Source organism: Schistocerca piceifrons, chromosome 7 (genome assembly GCF_021461385.2).
Source record: "Schistocerca piceifrons isolate TAMUIC-IGC-003096 chromosome 7, iqSchPice1.1, whole genome shotgun sequence".
Taxonomy (NCBI): domain Eukaryota; kingdom Metazoa; phylum Arthropoda; class Insecta; order Orthoptera; family Acrididae; genus Schistocerca; species Schistocerca piceifrons.
Window position 1 is genome coordinate 239,400,191 of NC_060144.1, and position 16,269 is coordinate 239,416,459.

At 41.4% G+C, this 16,269-nt stretch overlaps 1 non-coding gene across 1 annotated transcript; it reads right to left on the reverse strand.

Moving 5' to 3' along the window:
- Nucleotides 1–7,364: 7,364 nt before the first annotated feature.
- Nucleotides 7,365–7,439, reverse strand: Trnas-cga. Its single transcript has one exon. It is a non-coding gene; the product is annotated as a tRNA-Ser (tRNA).
- Nucleotides 7,440–16,269: the final 8,830 nt, after the last annotated feature.

The window sequence follows — 16,269 nt, forward strand, 5'->3', positions numbered from 1 at the left end:
GGGACTTTTTTCTTGTGGGTTATTATTAATTTTCCAGTTACCCAGTTAACGCTTATAGATGTGGTGCATTATTTAGTCTTATGTCTGTTAAAGCATCGGGCTAAAAATATAGCGTCCCAAATACGCTGCATAGTATACACTCTGAACTAAAACAAGTAATACAGAGGATCGTACTACTCTCTCTCAGTAACGAAACTTTTTACAAGCAGTCAAATTGAAATGGGAAGTTGACGTGTCACATCTCCATCGACAGTGGCGTTTGCAGGAGAGGAATTCATGACATTAGTATGACATTTCAAAATGGTAGTTACGTCTCTTGGGTGAGACAGATGTCAGCAGACAGCTTAGGAATAGTCACCACGTGGAACCTCAACGGAATCTTGAAGACTGGAACAACAAAGAACCGTAAAAGAAGAGCGCGAAGGGTTCATGATATAATGGAAGACTTAAGCACCGAGAAAGGCTTAGCAGGTAGTATGTACGTCCCAAATATTGACAAACTGAGATCCGCACTAACTCCTATATAGTTCAAAAATGCGCAGGAGGACCTACTCTAACACACGTTTTCAGTTGTATCGGGTAGATCATGACCAACAATCTCCAAAATTTTCGCACAACAAGCATGTATTAAACTGAAAGAAAGAAGGAAAGTGCTGCGCTGTACTTTCATAACAGGTGGCTACATTTTCTTCCTAACAGCTAGAGTTAACTATAGTACCTGTTAAAATAAACCATTAGGCATATTTCAGAAGGAATTTTCTTTCTGCTCTGGAGTGGGCGCTGATACGAAATTTCCTGGCAAATTCGAACTTTGTACCGGAGCGAGACTCGAACTCGGGAGCTTTCCGTTTCGCGGGCAAATGCTGAGCCACTCAAGCACGATCCACAACCGGTCCTCAGAACATCCACCAGTACCATAACACCTACCTTCCTAACCATCCAAGGTCACAGAAGTTTTCCTGTGGGACTGGCACTCGCAGAAGAACCGATATTGCGGAACATAGCTTAGCGTTTGCCTGGGCGCCGCTTACGGCATGAGTTTTTGGCTCTGCAGCCCAGTGTGCGCTGATATGAAACTTCCTAGCAGATTAAAACTGCTTGCTGGATGTAGACTCAAAGTCGAGACCTTTGCGTGTCCGAGCTACCCAAGCGTAACTCACGACTCACGATTTTTGTGAAGTTTGGAAGGTAGGATTTGAAGTACTGGTGGAAGTACTGCTAGGAGTAGAAGTCGTGCGTCGTGATTGGATAAGAAGACCTTCTATTTCCTAAAGGAAGATTTAATCCCAAATGTAAGTTAATCGGAGGAAAAAAAAATGCTACAGCAGCTATTCGCGAAAGGGAAAAGTCCCGATTTCAAACCCCAGTCTGGCAGAGAGTTTTAATCTGCCACGCTGTTTCTTCGGACATTTATTTGTTCCACCTGTGTTATTACTCACTGCGTATAATTTCAAACAAAACTTGTAAACACAACAATGTGGATTTATGTTTTATTCATCGTCGTCGGTCTTACAGATAACACGGAAATTGCATTTATGTCTTATTGTCATATGATTAGATTATTACTACGGAATCTGAACCACCTGAAACTTTGAAACCCTACCAGTTCACAGAGTGAAATTAAGGGAAAAACTGTGATTAAAGCTAGTGTTCTTGCAGATCAAACACCAGGAGAATTATCTATCACGGACCTATATATCAATGATCCCAACCGATTTACCGATTCGTTTTAAGCAACTTCACTTTCCAGTCAAGGTTTCGTTTGCAATAACAACAAACAATGGTCAAGGTCAGACATAGGCGCGAAGAGGAGATGCACGGAGGGACGGGGAAGGCGGAGAATGTGGACAAAGAGTGGGAGGAGGGATAAACTCACTGAGAAATCTGCTAAGTGGGGGCTCTTGATCTTTGTCCAGTTCCCATTCATATTTAGCAATTTCGAAACATTGCCGGGTTTGATAGTCCTGTATGAAGAAGCACTAAATACTACATAAAACAGGAATAAATTAGACTTCCACTTTTAGATTTGAAGACGAGGCTGAATTAAAGGAGAAAATGAAGAGTTGATTTGGGGTCGCTTGCTTCTTTGCAGACTGGCAGGCAACATGGAGAGAGAACCTATTTGATGTGGGATTTACGTTAGCTCCTACAACAATTTCGGCTGTTAGTGAAATGTGGTTCCAGATGAACTTTCAGTTATTCTACACCATTTCTCCGTCTCAGCCAACTGTAGACGCTGGGCCGGCCGGAGTGGCCGTGCGGTTCTAGGCGCTACAGTCTGGAGCCGAGCGACCGCTACGGTCGCAGGTTCGAGTCCTGCCTCGGCAATGAAGGTGTGTGATGTCCTTAGGTTAGTTAGGTTTAATTAGTTCTATGTTCTAGGCGACTGATGACCTCAGAAGTTAAGTCGCATAGTGCTCAGAGCCATTTTTTGTAGACGCTGGCTGGTCTCACTATGAGGCTGTTCTTCGTCTACACGTATGGTTGTAATTACTGTGTTACTAAAACATATAAAGAGCAATAATTATAAAGACGAATAACTACAAATTTCGAAAATAAAAACATGTGATTTTGTGTAATAATAGCGTCTCTGGTAGTGAGTGTGGCGCTCCTGACTTGTTGGGTACTGCCGTGTTGCGACTGGAGACCATCGACAATAATCCCGGAATAAATATATACGCAAATACAATGCGGTCATGAGGAGTATGGAGAACTTGTACCTGATTGGATGCGGATGAAAAATAGAGATTAGGCGGATATAGGTTAGTGTGTGTATGATAGAAAATTGTTATTGTACTTGACAAGTTCCAGTAGTGTGGCTATGTAGCACACTATACTCATTATGTTATTGGACATGGTCTTAGGGAGATAGCGGTTGTAGATGCCGGGATAGGTGGTAAGATTTTGTTGTTTATTTCCGTCATGATCTCCGTGGCAGTCCCATCGACCACAATTCTAGTACTCGACAGGCGATAGATGAGTTCACAGTGTTTGAGACATCCAAGGATATGGGGTGGGATACTTATGCAGAAGATCTTTGAGGTCACTATGAGTGTTAAGTAATAATAGTGCGTTTAGACAAAATATTTCATTCATTCAGTAGGTGTCAGGTCCGGAAAGATAACGGAGATAGTCACAGTACACGTTTTGTGAATGTTTGGGGTGTTGTTGTGGTCTTCAGTCCTGAGACTGGTTTGATGCAGCTCTCCATGCTACCCAATCCTGTGCAAGTACCTACTGCAACCTACATCCTTCTGAATCTGCTTGGTGTACTCATCTCTTGGTCTCATTCTACGATTTTTACCCTCCACGCTGCCCTCCAATGCTAAATTTGTGATCCCTTGATGCCTCAGAACATGTCCTACCAACCGGTCCCTTCTTCTCGTCAAGTTGTGCCACAAACTCCTCCTCTCCCCAATTCTATTCAGTTCCTCCTCATTCGTTATGTGATCTACCCATCCAACCTTCAGCATTCTTCTGTAGCACCACATTTCGAAAGCTTCTGTTCTCTTCCTGTCCAAACTATTTATTGTCCATGTTTCACTTCCATACATAGCTACACTCCATACAAATACTTTCAGAAAAGACTTCCTGACACATAAATCTATACTCGGTGTTAACAAATTTCTCTTCTTCAGAAACGCTTTCCTTGCCATTGCGAGTCTACTTTTTGTATCTTCTCTACTTCGACCATCATCAGTTATTTTGCTCCCCAAACAGCAAAACTCCTTTACTACTTTAAGTGTCTCATTTCCTAATCTAATCCCCTCAGCATCACCCGACTTAATTCGACTACAATGTTTGGGATAGAGTCCATCAATTCAATGACGATGTTTTTAGGGGAAAGTTACCTAATTCAGATAACACTAAATGCTGATTGTTTTATGGGTATTTATTGTACATCCCCTTAATTATGCACGTTGGGAAGTTGATCTGGAACTGCTGTTCTGAGATGTCGTGCTGGCACTTGGATAAGAAGGCAAATCTTGTGAAGCTAATACTGGATTTGGCGACCAAATGATGATATGTAGGGTGCTGTTCTCGTTGTTCTTGCTAATGGCTGAATAGTTCATATAGTAGTTTTAAATAATTTAGAAGAAATTCAAATGAAATTTGTAGTTGTAAACACACATTACTGTAAAAGCAGGAAAATACGAGACAAAAACAGTAACAGCCCAGAGATCAAACATGTATAGAAATACAATGCATTCTAAATTGAAAGAATCTTACCAGCTTCCATTATGAATCGAAGATACAGTCAGCAAGTGTACATTTCGTAATATAATAAATGATGCTCAACAAATTATACGTAGCGGAATTAAAGTGAAGAGAGACCACAGGGTACATCCAGGAAAAGTAATTCTTATTAAATTAAGAGCAAGTGTGGTAACATTAAGCATTCAATGAGAACTCTTCTTTTAAACGCATTGCAAAGAGTCAGTATGGAATAAGTACACTAGAGGCCAGGACAGGGTGGATTTGTCGCATCACTTGATAGCAGAAGAAACTGGAGTCCATAACGAAGACAGAGGGTTCTTGTATTAGTCAGAATTTAAAAGAGGTCTGGAAGAATTGAGGTCAGATAAGCAGAAGGAATAGATACCATTCAATTACATTTTCTAAAACCATCGTAGCAAACGCCAACCAATCGACTATTTCCGTAGGTATAGAGAATCAATGACACTGGCAACGTGCCATGAAACTTTCCGAAAATATCATCCACACAATTCCGAAGATAGCAAGGCAGTTGTGTGCGCAATCTACCGCATAGTCAGATTAATATCCCAAACATTCAAGATGTTTAAAATACTAATATACAGAGAAACGGGAAAGAAAATTGAGAATCTGTTAGATGAAGATCATTTTGGCTTTAGAAAAGATAAGTGCATCAGAGGGACAGTACTGACACTGGACTTGATAAAGGATGCAAGCCTGAAGAAAAATGCAGATACTATCAATGGAACTGTCCACCTATGAACAGCTTTCGACAATGTGGAATGGTGCAAGACGATCGAAATTCTGAAAAAAAAGAGGTAAGCAGCAGGATAAGACAGGTGACATGACTACACACCGAAGAATCGATGGTGGTAGAAATTCCTTCTAAACTGAAAGTGTATTTTTAGCTTCACATTAAGATATCAAGAGTAGGAATAAAATTCAGGGTGAAAAATATTAAAGAAAGATTCATTGACGACATTCTTATCCTCAGTGAAAGTGGAGAAGATTGGAGCAGCTGTTGAATGGATTAAAAAGTGTAAGAAATAAGGGACATGGATTGAGAGTAAACGGAAAAAGACGTTGGTAATGAAATACAGCAGAAGTGAAAACAGCAAGGAACTTAACTTCAAAGTTGTTGGTCACGAAGTTAAGGAATTGTCTTGCTTTGGAAGCAAAATAACACGTGATGGACGAACCATGGAGGACACAAGAAGCAGACTAGCACAGGCGAAGGGGAGGTTCCCGGCCAAGAAAAGTCTACTGGTATCTGAGGAAGAAATTTCCAAGATTGTACGTTTGGTGCACAGCTTTGTATATTAGTGAATTATGGACCGTATGAAAACAGGGGCAGAAGGCAATCTAAACATCTGAGATATGCTGCTACAGAACAATGTTGAGCGTTAGAAGGACTGATAAAGTAAGGGATGAGTACTCGTAGAATCTCCGCGGAGTTTGCGATGAAAGGAAAATATGGTAAACACTAACAAGAAAAGGGGCAGTATGATCCGACAGTGGTTAAGGTTTCAGGGAATAGTCCGTGGTACTGGAGGGAACTATAGAGAGTACCCAGTTAAGGCGAAGACAGAGATTGGAATATTTCCAACAAATGACTGAGGATTTCTGTGCAAGAGCTGTTGTGAAATGGAGAGGTTGGGGCAGAAGCGTAATTCGTGGGGGTTTGCATGAACTGAAACAAGTCAGAATACTGGCGACTCAAAACAATTAATCCACCAATATAAACGGAGATGATTTTCGAAGGCTTCTAAACGCTTTGAGGAAGGAAAAAAACAGTCCCTGACATTGATAATTATCTTAGTTAGTCTTTTATATCATAAATAGTAGGAGTTTCCAAATTGCAGTCGAACGTGGAGACATCGGGTTAACTATTTGCTAGCCTACCCTACAGCCTCACCCTTCCGCTTGTTTAGCAGACACGATATTTGTTTGATCCTGTTGGTATGGCTGACCTCCGTAACATACACCCATACTCTGCAAACCACTATAATTTGCATGACTGTGGGTACATCCGGTGTTACTAAGAATTACGGCTTCTTTCCATAAAAAAATGGCTCTGAGCACTATGGGACTTAACATCTGAGGTCACCAGTCCCCTAGAACTTAGAAATACTTAAGCCTAACTAACCTAAGGACATCACACACATCCATGCCCGGGGAGGGATTCGAACCTGCGACCGTAGTGGTCACGCGGTTCCAGACTGAAGCGCGTAGAACCGCTCGGCCACAGCGGCCGGCCTTCCTTCCATACCATTCTTGTGTAGCGAAGGGCAAATGGCTGCTTAAAAGCATCAATGCACAAGTAGTTAATCTAGTCCTAACTTTGATGTCCCTGCGAGTGCGATGGATAACTAGTTTCAATGTATTCCTAGATTCCCCACTTAATTATGGTTCCTTGAACTTCGTAAGTGGGCTTTCGTTGGGTAGCTGGCGTCTATCTTCATGGATCTATCAGTTGAAAATTCTACACGTTTCCGTGATTCTCTCTCGTGAGTCTAGCAGAGAGGGCTTCATATGTGCCCTCCTTTGCATGACGTTATAAAATTTCATGTTAGTTTTAAAGATTCCAACGCAGTAAAAGTAATATTACTGAGATATAATTTAATATACTACTCCCTGCTATTCCTAGCAAGGCAATGAGTTACATTCTTTTTCCCCTCTCATCGAGCAGTTGTCTTCCTATCTGCGGAGGCACGAACGTTATCGGAGATCTGTTCAGCATAACTATTCCTAGCGGACTGACGCTTGTTATAATACATTTAGCCGCCATTTTGTGGAGGCATAATACGATAAATTGCTGTTGCTCCTTCTAACGTATTTAGAACATAACAGCATGGTTTATGAGTGCATGTTGGCAGTCGACAATTTATGGTGCTCTAGAGGAGGAACAGTCAAAACCAGAAAGGCAAGAAAACCTCTCTACTTACCATTTAACAGTCAGTACTAATCCCATCAGATTTCCATGTTTCCAGGATAAGCAGGTTTAGAGTGACGAGGTTGTGGAGAGAACAGATACAGCTTCGTAATTTCAGTGATAACGGGAGTAATAATAAAGACTAAGATCCTTTAAATCTAAAATAGTAGGTAATAATATGTAACAAATTTGAAACTTCCTGGCAGATTAAAACTGTGTGCCGGACCGAGAATCGAACTCGGGACCTTTGCCTTTCGCGGGCAAGCGCTCTACCAACTGAGCTACCCAAGCACGACTCACGCCCCGTCCTCACAGCTTTACGTTCCAAACTTTACAGTAGCTCTCCCGTAACAAATTTGTTAAATCATAAACGTTATACTCAACGAGATACAAGAAATGGAGACTGTTACCGGACTTTGGAACTGCATGGCCACCGGACCTGCAGAACAACTTGAAATACTATAATACATTTAGCTCTTTGCCTTTTACCTACTTAACTGTGGACCAAATAACTAATGTATGTTTTATAGATTTTGTTGACGTACAACGTAGATCCGGGTAAGGAATTGCAATACAAAAAACAAAAACCTATAAATAATAACCAAATGCAAGCAGCTGTATTATGCATGCAGGTTGACCAATATTTACAAAACTTCATTAAAAATTCACAGTAGCGAAATTAGCACTGAGTAATTTCATTAGATATTCGTTACATTAATAGATATAAATAATTGTAGCCGGCCGTGGTGGTCTCGCGGTTCTAGGCGCGCAGTCCGGAACCGTGCGACTGGTACGGTCGCAGGTTCGAATCCTGCCTCGGGCATGGATGTCTGTGATGTCCTTAGGTTAGTTAGGTTTAAGTAGTTCTAAGTTCTAGGGGACTGATGACCACAGCAGTTGAGTCCCATAATGCTCAGAGCCATTTGAACCATAAATAATTGTAGAGCGCAGATTGTTTGCCATGTCAGTATTTTACATTTTCGTGCGATTTTTAATTAAGTTATTTTGTACACACAACGTTAACTAGCAGAGTGTTCCACCGCACTATGACATTGCTTTTATAATTAATCATCCACTATTGTATGCAACTAACGATTGCATCCAGTGCTGTTTCATTTGTCATTACTCAGTATTGTACATACCCTGGAGCATTTAATTTAATAGCGTCGTGGATTTACGTAGCCTCTCTGAGTCTACGTCGGATGACATGAATTCACCCACTTTTGAACCTGAAACTGTCCCATAAATCGCGATGTTATGAGCCATCGGGCATGAAATGAGTGGCATAATGACAAAGACGTCAATAGTAGGTGTGGTGACCCACGAAAGTATATATGATAGATTCTATCGCGGTAAAAGTAAGTACGATAGATTGTATCGCAGACGAACAAACTCGCACTGGAAGTAAAGTAGATACCACACATTATAGTGTGAAAAAAGTAAATACGATGGATTATATCGCAGAAAAGGTCTGTATGATCGAATGTAAAGTAGGAAAGATCATTATGGAATATCTGAGAAAGAAAAAGTTAATGCAACTGTTAGGAAGTTATCGCACTGGAGTGGACACTGACACTCTGACGAAGAAGTAAGTGAATATGTTTATTGAATGTAGGAAAAAAAGTCATTTTCAGTAGTTAAGCAAAGTAAACAAGCCGCGGAAACTATGTGACGGTACGTCACATAATCATAAAATATATAATTATAAAAGTAAAAATGTATGATTATCCCGTGATTAAGGTGGCCACACTCAGACACACACACAGCCACACATACACTTATACCGTGATAACTACTGTTTGTGGGTACCCAACACGGGTACAAGCACTGCAGAAGTATAAATCCTTCCAGTTCCATGAACATAGCAACCGCCATTGAAGTTAATGAATCACATCATATTGAGATCCAGCAGTGAGCCGGTTTGCACATTATTTTAGCCGTATACAGTGATATCTTCAGTGATACCATCGAAGAAAAATCTGGCATGTTCAATTGGTATGCGTGTTGAGTAAATGTCGTGTCTCAAGAGCCCTTCAGTTTCTAGTCTAAGTTCATCCGTTGGGCATAAAGACCTGGCCTTTCTATGGAGATCAACGAGATGCTACTCTGGGGCGTCACTGATTTTTCTTTTTTAAATTCACGCGACTTACAGTGTAATTCATGTTTTCTGTGTATTTGTGTTCGTGTTGATGAGTAAGATGTACTCCATTTCAGAGTAGGAATATAAGGATGTTTGTTCGGTATAATTATGGGCCAATTTAGTACCTGGTTGCACATGGTATGTCGTAGATAACCTGTACTTCGAAAGTGGGATACAGGGGCAAGGCGTTTCCGTTAGTAGCAGCTGCTATGTGCGTGCAACGCAGATCAACTGCAGTTGTCCATTTGTAAATGGCTTGCTATCTTCTCCCGACCGGACGTCAATGTACCCTATATTTCTTCCAAAATCTTCGACGGTGGACTGAGTGTAGGATTTTCGTGTGAAAGATCGATAGCTTTGCCACAACGAAAGCCTTGCTTGTCAATGTTCAGATTGCTAACATGTGGGAAGATAGTCAATGGGTTTTTCTTTTCACAAACAGAATAATTCCTATGCCAGAAAATATTGTCTAAGGCTGACTTTATTTCAATTTGTCTTCCCATCCCAGTTAGGTTTGACATCTACTGTACGTATTTTGTTACATAAACACGAAACTCTGTACGCTTGCCTTTTGGGACGGAATATCTCTCTGAAGTGTATCGGGTACTGTGATGATTACTCTTACGGGTACTCATCACGCCTCACGTCACTTAGACGTACACATGATAACTCTCGCCAGCAGAAAGTGAAAGTTAAACTTAACTTACCTGGACGCCTTGGTTCGTAACGTTTGATTGTGCTATGAAGATTCCGTCGATGAACGTACTTGGCCATGAGATTGCAAACGTTCTTAGGTGCAATGGCTTTACTCAATTGCCGCTTAGTTTCTGGGCACGCGACCGAGTTCCGCACAGACAGTTAAAATCTAGCGAAATATGTGAAACTGGTATCTGTTGTCTGTTCCAGCAGGCTATCTACAGTGATTACCCAATCACTGCTAATATTATTAAGATAATGACTGTGAGAGGCGAACTGCAGTGTAATTGAAAGTGACAGTGATATGTTTTGAACTGTTTGCGTTCCTGGCGGCAGTCAAACCTTCAATTAATGTTAAAGTTGCAGAACCACATAACCTGTTCAGTTGGGATGATTTATGTACGCCATGTCGGGAACGTATCCATCCTACGTTGACGCTAGCAGAATGAATCGCATATAATTGGGCTATTCACATTTATTAAGCATTCAGTCCTTTTCATTTGGCTGCCAACTACATATTTGTGAACTGCAACAGACGTGTAACAATGTGTCGCGAAAATATCTGTCCATCTAAGCAATTCGTATGATAAAAAGCCGATGTTTTTCTTGTTCAGTCGGTTGCATGTTATCACAATGAGCTACATGTCGTATAGCAGACTCACCTTCCTGTTGACAATGTCACCTGCCACGTCATGTTGCTGTTGTTAATCTGTCCTGCACCTATAATGGCAAACTATACCAACAACTAATATGGAATTTGATGATACTACGATGGCATATAAGTCGCTGTTGTGTTGTCTGTCCGAGGTTTACGTACAACTACCTGTATAATGTAGGGGCATGGAAAACACAGTTTCTCCGTAACAAGGTGTTCGAGCATTTCAGTAACTAGCAACGTCACAAAGCTGAAAATGATTATTGTAAAGTTATTGTAAAACAATTTACATAACATTTGTGAAACTATTGCAACCATACTTAAGCAATATGAAACTACCAGCTATAGTACTGACCAGACGAAAAAAAGTCGCTGCACCAAGGAGTTGTGCGACATAAATGTAGCCACGTTTCTACATCTGAAAGATGAGGACTGTTCAGATTTCAGGCCAGTCGCGTAAGAGAGGCGTTAGTAGCGCTACTACCAGGATACAAATCGGGTTTTATTTAAATCCATGCTATTACAGTTGTGAGACACCTCTGAGACTGGACGTGGTGAGCTGATTTAGTCAAGAATGACTTTAAGGTGTCAAAGACGCTATCGTCGACAGCTGTCTAAGTTTGAACGGCTTCGTGAAACATGGCTGCGAGAAGCTGGACGTCCCTTCTGCGATAATGCAAAAATACTTAGCAGGAATGTAGTGACTTACGTGTTTGCAGACAGAGGTGGTCATGGGGATGTACGGTCCCAAGAAGACCTGGCTTCGGTCGGCCACGTGGTACTACCGAGAGGGAAGAGCATTGTGTTCGGCATATGGCTCTGGAGTATTGTACTGCATGTGCAGCAACAATCTGGGTAGCAGTTAACACCACAGTGAGATACCGAACTGTTACAAATAGATTACTTCAAGAGCAGTTCCGAGCCGGACGCCGCGCAACGTGCGTTTCACTGAACCCAAACCACTGCCACTTGCGGCTTCAGTGATGTCAAGTGAGAGCTCATTGTACGGCAGCGTGGAGGTCTGTTGTGTTTTGTAATGGCACTTGCGGCTTCAGTGGTGCTCATTGTAGGGCAGCGCGGAGGTCTGTTGTGTTTTGTAATGCCACTTGCGGCTTCAGTGATGCTCATTGTAAGCAGCGCGGAGGTCTGTTGTGTTTTGTAATGCCACTTGCGGCTTCAGTGATGCTCATTGTAGGGCAGCGTGGAGGTCTGTTATGTTTTGTAATGCCACTTGCGGCTTCAGTGATGCTCATTGTAGGGCAGCGCGGAGGTCTGTTGTGTTTTTTAATGCCACTTGCGGCTTCAGTGATGTCAAGTGCAAGCTCACTGTAGGGCAGCGTGGAGGTCTGTTGTGTTTTCTAATGAAAGCTGGCTCTGCTTCAACGTCTGTGATGGCTGTTGTAATATCCATGACAATATTTGGTAGCCACAAGATGCTAAAATTAACTAAGTGCACAAACTTCAACCAATATTATCGATACTTGGTATAAAAAGACTGTATCGTGTAAAAATTATTTCGTTATTTCTGTAACAATTTAATTTCTGTGTGAATTAAAGTATTATAAGAGAACTACATTCATCAGTGTTGTGTGCGGGTAGTATTTTGTGACCAAATGTTCCCTTTGTTAGAGAAAAGTGCTGCCATGTTAAGTAACAATTGTGTAAAATCTGATAAATTATATGCACTTTAGTGCCACTCACATGACTTTATAGACAGCATTTCCACACAACGTCAAGTGGAGATATCTTTAGCAGAGTGACAAATATTAGCCAGGATAATCATTTTTGAGATCAAACGAATTGTTAGGCTGACAAGTGGCACCTGTTATATATATATATATATATATATATATATATATATATATATATATATATATATATAACCGGTTCCGCCACACCGTGATAAACACACTGGACCTACATCTGGAGTTTATGGTCTGGGGTGCAATTTTGCGCAACAGCAAGACTACTTTTGTGGTCATCCCACACACCCTGACTGCAAATTAGTACGTCAATCTGGTTATTCGACCTGTTGTGCTGACATTTATGAACAGGTGTCCAGGGGTGTTTCGCAGCAGGATAACGCTCATCTGTATGCCACTGTTTTAACCCGACGTGTTCTACAGAATCGACGTGTTGCCTTGACCTTCTCGATCACCAAATCTGTCTCCAATCGAGAGCTTAAGGAACATCATCTGACAACTCCAGCATCTTCCAAAACCAGCATTAACCGTCCCTGCTCTGACATACCAAGTACAACAGGCATGGAGCTCCATCCCACAAAGTAACATCCTGCACTTTTACAGCATGATGCATGCACGTTTGCTCTGAATATTGTGCCGGTTACACCGGTTATTGATATACTAGCATTTCGCATTTGCAATTGCGTACCTCACGCTTACATTAACCAGCGATCTTCCATTGTTAATCACTTGAAAATGTTACCTGGACAAATATATTCCCGAAATTTCCTTACTCTACAGTAACTGTTTTTTGGTGTTCCGATTTTTTTTTTCGTCAGTGTACATATGCATGTGTACGAATCCACTACATGTACGAAATATACTACGTATGATTATGTAATATAAGTATTCTATGCATTACTCTAGAAAACAAAATGTTTATTTACTGCAGTGACTATAACACGACGACGATGTAACTGTTTATAAGTATATGCAAAGATTCTCTTTGGTTCAAATGGCTCTGAGCACTATGGGACTCAACTGCTGTGGTCATAAGTCCCCTAGAACTTAGAACTACTTAAATCTAACTAACCTAAGGACAGCACACAACACCCAGCCATCACGAGGCAGAGAAAATCCCTGACCCCTCCGGGAATCGAACCCGGGAACCCGGGCGTGGGAAGCGAGAACGCTACCGCACGACCACGAGATGCGGGCAAAGATTTACTTTTTTTTTTTTTTTTTTTTGCAAGACATTTAATTTCATAATTGACAATGATCATTTAATGTTTTATGACGTACCCTTGACGCTATCTTTACAATAGATGTTAGTGTGGCGATACTTTTCTTCTCAGCACTTATTCATGTACTTTTAATGTGTATAAGAGAATTACTACTCAAAAACTTTTTAACCTTCAACTAAAGAGGACTGAAAATGATTATCAGTGTTTCAAAAATTTTTAAATTGCAAATAGGTCTAGCAGTGTGAAAACACGGTATGCTTATGCAACGTAGCATGTGAATAAGCTGTCAGAGATATTCTTTGTCAGTGCTTCTTAGCCATGGATGTAGAAAAAGAACGAAGGTGGCGCTATAGACTTACTCTGTAGTATGTTTCGATGGCAGAGTGGTCTGGGCCTGCCTCCACTGAAAGTAGCCCAAAAAATTTGCAGACTATTGTTTACGAGTTCTTTCAATGTTTCTGTCGTGTGAGAGCAACAACTGTTTTAAATACTAAAAATTATAGATATTACATGCATAAAATAGTGTCAGGGAGGCAGTTTCGAACGTTTAATGTTCTTGAATGCGTATTTTACCTAGTAGTAAGACACAGTCAGAGTGACGTCGGCACGAGGAAGTGTTACCGCAGTGAACCAAGGAGGTATCAATGCGGTGAACCTAATGTTCTGGGTTAGTTAAGATGGCGGACAACAGCTTCGAGTTTGTGAAGTAATGCTACCTCCATTCTTTTCTTACCTACATGTTTCTAGCACTTTGCTGATTCTGTGAAAGACAGTTTCAACAACGTTGACTAATGAAACTTTTATCCGAACCAAGGTCAAAATGATATCTTTAAGCATAATTCCGTCACACAGTGGGAGTGATATAACATCCCATGATTATTGTAAAGATTCCAATCTAGGAAATGTAAGTGTATTGCGATATGATTTAATATGCTGCGTTCCGCTATCCTTAGCAACGAAGCAAAGTACATTCTCATTACTCTCTGATTGGCTTCGTCTCTATGAAGGTGCGGGAAGTGTCAAAGATTAGTTCTCGATAATTATTCGTAGGAGATCTACGCTTCTTTAATAAGCCCAGCCGCCATTTTGTGGAAGCATGACACGATTAATAGCTACTACAGCCACTAACGTATTTTGCACATATAGGTGTATTAGTGCATGCAGGTAATCGACAATTTGTAGTGCTCGAAAGACAAGCAATCGAAACCAAAAAGGTAAAGAAATCTCTGTCCTTAACATTTAATAGTCGCTACTAATTCCGTCAGACATCCATGTTCGCAGAACAAGCTGCTCGACAGTGACAAGATTGTTGCAAATCGTTCTCTTATCTCTTAAATTCTAAAGTTACGATTGGAATTACATTCGTTTATTAAACCATAAACGATATCTTCTATGAAACACGGAAGCAGATATCTTCATGGATCAGTTGAGATTTCTATGCATTTCTGTGACGTTCTACCTTGCGTCTAGCAAGTCTGGCAGCATTTGTGGTGTCCTCCTGTTCATACGTTCAGTAATCCTTGCTACTAGCCCTCCCGGATAGCCGCGCTGTCTAGCGCGCTGCTTACCGAGCAGAAAGGTGTGCCGGTTCCCAGCACGAATTCACCCGGCAGATTAATGTTGAGGTACGGTGTGTCGGCCAGCCTGTGGATGGTTTTTAAGCCGGTTTTGCATCTACCTCGGCGAATGCCGGCTGGTTCCCCTTATTCCGCCTCAGTTACACTGTGTCGGCGATTGCTGCGCAAACACTGTCTCCATGTACGCATACACCATACCAAGCAAACATTTGGGTTTAAACTCGCCTGATATGAGATGTTCTCAGGGGTAGGGGGAGTCCACAGGGGGTCAAATACCACAGTAAACCAGGGTTCGATGTGGGGCGGCGGTTGGGTGGGTGGCCTGTGGTGGGGGATTGTGAACCACTGAGGGCTATGGCGATACGAAAACTCGCCGTCGTTTCTAGGTCCCCAGTTTAATACACACAAAACAATACACAACTCCTGGTACTCCTATTTTGTATGGGTCCCACATATATACTCTAGTAAAAAACACACGATAATTTTCTAAGTACTGGTACCCTGCTTTGTAAATTGTTGCCTTCTTTCCATTAGCCTATCAAAGAACAAATCTTATAGCTGCTTACATTTCTGAGCTTATGTCGTAATTCCACCTCAAGCCCCTGTAGTTGTTATAGTTATGTCTTTGTATGTGTTAAGTGATTCCACTGTTGATTCACTGATACTGCGACCATGAAATATTAAGTTTCTGAGCACGTGAAGTGCACAATTTTACATTTCTTAACATTTAATGCAGCACACCAGCCTGCTCCGCTCACACCACAGGAGGACAGAAGATTCACCATAGCGGCCGTCGATATGTTGAAACATGAGGATGTAACGATCGTTACACCTCATCGCAATATAGGGTACTGTCATAGAGGATTCTAAAGATGGTGAAAACTAACAGCGAAATTCAGTCAGATGAAATAAATCATGTAAATACTGCTGCAAGTGTCACCCCTACAACATAGAGACGCCTCTGAAAGCAGACCTGAGGAAACTGGGTCTCCACACTAACCAAGAACAGCAACGCGCCAAGAGGAGAAACAATAGTGCTACAATATGGGACAAATGGTGAGGAAGAAGAAGAAAAGCTCTGGTTTATTGCAATCAACTGAAGTTAGACTAACCAACATAATTAATGGG